This window comes from Nannospalax galili, unplaced genomic scaffold (genome assembly GCF_000622305.1).
Source record: "Nannospalax galili isolate Female #2095 unplaced genomic scaffold, S.galili_v1.0 scaffold566, whole genome shotgun sequence".
In the NCBI taxonomy this organism is placed as follows: domain Eukaryota; kingdom Metazoa; phylum Chordata; class Mammalia; order Rodentia; family Spalacidae; genus Nannospalax; species Nannospalax galili.
Window position 1 is genome coordinate 199,615 of NW_008355811.1, and position 4,804 is coordinate 204,418.

Consider the following 4,804-nt stretch of genomic DNA (forward strand, 5'->3'; position numbering starts at 1 on the left):
TTGTGCAGTGACCACAGAGGTCAGAAGAAAATGTCAGATTCTCTTGGAACTGGAGTTACAGACAGTTGTTAGCCAACATGTGGGTACTGGGAATCAAACTCAGGTCCTCAGCAAGAGCAGTCAGTGCTCTTAGCCACTAAGCCATCTCTCCAGCCCCAATAGTACTTTGGGGGGGGGTAATTTAATTTAATTAATTTATTATTTATTTATTCTGTAGCCCCAGCTGTCCTGGAACTCACTATGTAGACCAGGCTGGCCTTGAACTCACAGAGATCCGCCTGCTTCTGCCTCTTGCGCCACCCGTCCTGGCTATCCAATAGCTATTTTTCTTTTATGTTTATGAGTGTTTTGCCTGCACGTATGTAAGTTCACCATGTGCATGCAATGCCTGCAGAGGCCAGAAGAGGACATCAGATCCCCTGGAACAGGAATTACAGATAGTTGTTAGATATTGTATAGATGCTGGGACTCAAACCCAGGTCCTTTGCAAGAGTAGCCAGGGCTCTTAAACCACTGAGCCATCTCTCCAGCCCCACATATAAGTTTTTAAAAATTTTGCTGACATTCAACTTATCTACTTTTTCATCCATTGCTTGGCTTCTGGTGTAAGGTGTGTGTGTGTGTGTGTGTGTGTGTGGTATGTGCATGTTTAAATGTGTGTAGGTGCATGTGCATGCATGTACACATACATGCAGAGCCAGACATCAATATTGGGTGTTATTCCTTAGACTCTGTCTACTCAGGGTCTCTCACTGGGACCTGAACTGACTGTTAAGGTAAGCTGGCTGGCCAGTGAGCCCCCAAGATCCTCCTGTCTCCACCTCATCAGCTCTGAGATTATAAGGGCATGCCACCATGTCTGGCTTTTTATGTGAGTGCTGGGATTGAACTCAGGTCCTCATGCTTGCACAGCAAGCACTTTGCCAACCAAATCATCTCCCGAGCCCTAGATGACAGACCCAGAAGATGTCATGTCTAACAATGTTTCCAAATTCAAAGACATGAAGATTTATTCCTGTTTTCTTATAAAATTCTGGTGGTTTTAGACTGGGTCATTGGAGTATTTGAGTTCATGTGATGGGAGATAGGGGTCCAGCCTCATTCTTTTTTTTTTTTTTTCTTTTTCTTTTTGAGACAGTCTCCCTGTAGCTCCAGTTAGCCTGATACTCGCTATATAGACTCAGCTGACCTGGATCTCACAGAGATCTGCCTGCCTTTGCCTCCCAAGAGCTGGGATTAATGGAATGCACTGCCACACCCAGCTCAGCCTCATTCTTTTGTATGTGGATAGCCAATTGTTCCATACCATTTGTTGAAGAGACTTCTTTACCCACTGGAGAATCCAGTCCATTATTTTTCTTTTTCAGTGTTGTTTTGGCCCTTTAGTGGTCCCTTAAAACTCCATATGAATCTAAGCACCAGCATTATCAATTCTGCAGATAAAGCTATAGGAAATTTGACACATATGCACTCCAGCTGTAGGAGGTTAATATTGCCCTCCTAACAGCATAAAGTCTACCATTTCATCATCACGGAATAGCAGGACATTAATTTAGATTTCTGTAATGTCTTTCAGCAATGTTTTGTGGCTTTCAATGAAAACTCTTGTTTATTCCCCTTCATTTTTATTTATTTATTTATTTACTTACTTTTTATTTATTTTTGGTCTTTTTGAGACAAGGTCTCCCTGTAACCCCAACTGGCCTGGAGTTCATTATGTAGACCAGGCTGGCCTTGAACTCACAGATACCTACCTGCCTTTGCCTCATGAGTGCTAGGATTAAAAGTGTGCACTACCACACCCGGCCTATCCCCTTCATTTTATTGATGTGTTATATTACATTGATTTTATTATTAATTCTACCCTACCCTAAATTAGAAGAATAACTCCCATATGATCAGGTTTTATGATTTTTTTTTTTTGGCCTTTTTGAAACAGGGTCTCCCTGCAGCTCCAGCTGGCCTGGAAGGTAGACCAGGCTGGCCTTCAACTCACAGAGATCCGCCTGCCTCTGCCTCCCGAGTGCTGGAACTACAGGCATGCACTTTTTTTGGCCTTTCTGAGACTATATGACCCTTTTAATATGCACTTCTAGGCCAGTATAGTGGCACGCCCCCCCCCTTTTTTTTTTTTTACTGAGGAAACTCACTTCAGGGTTGGGGATATAGCTCAGTAGTGGAGTCCTTGCATAGCGTGTGCAAGACTCTCAGCTCAATCCACAGTGTTTGCTTGTTTTTTTTTTTAATTTATTGAATGTTTGTGTATTTCATACAGAACATCTTAATTATCTTTATACCCCCTTCCCCATTGGCACCTACCCATAGGCCTCTACTGGAATTCATACATTCTGTCATTTGTCTTAAGGCCTATAATGTCAAGTTAGTGTCCTCAGATGTCCCTCAGGGCAAGTTCATCCATCGAAGTCTAATCAGCCTATCTTAGAGTCCCTCCCTTTAAGATCAGCTCTTCAGGTCTTCCTCACCCAGCAGTTATCAGTTGCCAATAATTTTTAGACTAAGATTGGGGCCTACTGTTCTGTTCTGTGATGGGTTTTTGTCTGCTTGAGTTTATGTGGGTCTTGTGCATGCTGACACCATTGCTGTAGGTTCATATGAGAAGGGTCCCAGTAGACTGTAGGACTCTCTTTGCATATTGTCATGCACCTCCTCCCTGGCTCTTACAGTCTTTCTGCCTCCTCTTCTGCATGGTCCCTGAGCCCTGAATGGGTGGATTTTACTATAGGAGTCCTGTCCAAGGACCCATACTCTATAGACTCTTATTCTCTAGTTTTTGGCCATTTATGACCTTTTGTGTTCCTGGCCGTCTGTTGCATGAGGGAGCTTCATCGATGAGAACTGAAAGATACATCAGCGTTCTCTTCATCCCTTGTTCTCTGTTCCTTGAGCCTTAGGTGTAAAGGTTGCGTCGTAGTTGTGCCTCTTGGCCTTGGGCAATTCACAGACAATCTCTGTGTTTGACCAGTTGTGGAACTCTGTAATAACCTCTCTGTGTTGAAAAAGAAGCTTCTTTGATGGATGGTAACTGGGATACTTGTCTACAAATTTAAGGATCCATATTTTGCACACAGTAAGAAATTACATTTGTCCAGGGATGTGACAGCCTTGGGGTTTTCTCTAAGATCTATGACCTCTCCAACTATGTGTATTTGACTAGCTTTATAGTACCACACATGAGTTTCCTCCCATTGAATGGGCTTTAAGTCCAATTAGGTAGTTGTTGATTACCCCCCAAGATAAAAGTGCCACTACTGCACCAATGTCATTTGCTGTGCTGGTCATTGATGTGGTTTTTAGGCCTTGAAGCTGGAGTTGGACACTTGATTGATGTTCTCCCTTTGCTAGCTTGCATAGTACTCTCCAAACTTATGAGACCTAGCCTTCAGGGGAGGTAGTTTCTAGGTCAGTTCTGGCTCCATTTCTCCAAATCCTGTGTCTGAAGTATGTCCTGTCTTCAGCAATAGGGTCTTACTTTCAAGTTCTAGGAGGTAATCAAGGGCTGTGGCAATAGCTTGGGCACACACCTTTAACTCCAGTACTCCGGAGGTATAGACAGGAGGATCTCTGTAAGCTCAAGTCCAGCCTGGTCTATATAGTGAGTTGCAGGTCAGGCAGGGCTACATAATAATACCTTGTCTCAAAAAAAAATGCAATTCTATCATTCTGTGTGGTTTTTCTTTTGGTTTTAAGGCAAAGTCTCACTAGTTGCCCAAGGTGGCCTGAAACTATGTAATTGGTACCGATCTCAGATTCATGATCCTCTTTTTGGTCTTTTTGAAGCAGTCTCCCTGTATGCCCCAGCTGTCTTGGAACTCACTATGTAGACCAATCTGGCCTTGAACTCACAGAGATCTACCTGCCTCTGCCTCCCAAGTGCTGGGACTATAGGCGTGCACCACCACGCCCGGTGATTCATGATCCTCTTACCTCCGTTTCTTTTTTTATTTTATGTGTATGCGTGTATTGCCTGCGTGTATGTGAGTGCACCCGTGCCGTGCAGTGCTGCAGAGGTCAGAAGAGAGCTTCAGATTCCCCTGGAACTGGAGTTAAGGACGGTTCATAGCCACTATGTGGGTACTGGGAATCAAACCTGGGTCCTCTGCAAGAGCAGTCAGTGCTTTTAACTGCTGAGCCATCTCTCCAGCCCCCAATTACCTCTGTTTCTTAAGTGCTGGGATTACAGGCTTGTGCCACCATGCCTGGAAGTTTGCTTTTATTTTGTTGAGGGGTTTGAGATATATATATATATATATTCATAAGCAATACTGGTCTACAGTTTTCTTTTATAGATATATAGATATATATTTTTTCATTTTAAAAATATATTTTATTATTTTTATTTTATGTGTATGAGTGTATTTCCTGCATGTATGTGAGTGCACCTGTGTTGTACAATGCTGCAGAGGTTAGAAGAGGGCATCAGATTCCCCTGGAACTGGAGTTAAGGATGGTTTGTAGCTGCCATGTGTGTGTTGGGAATTGAACCCCAGTCCTCTGCAAGAACAGTCAGTACTCTTAACCTCTGAGCCATCTCTCCAGCCCCAAGATATATATTTTTTTTTTGAGGCAAGATCTCATGTATTCCAGGATGACTCTGAACTCATTATACAGCCAAGAGTGACCTTGACCTTCTAATCCATTTGCCTTAGTTTTCTTTTCTTATAGTACCTTTGTCTGGATTTGCTATCAGGGTTTACTGATATTAGCTTCATTTCACCAGAAGAGAAAGATTGACGCTAATCTCTCTCTCTCTCTCTCTCTCTCTCTCTCTCTCTCTCTCTCTCTC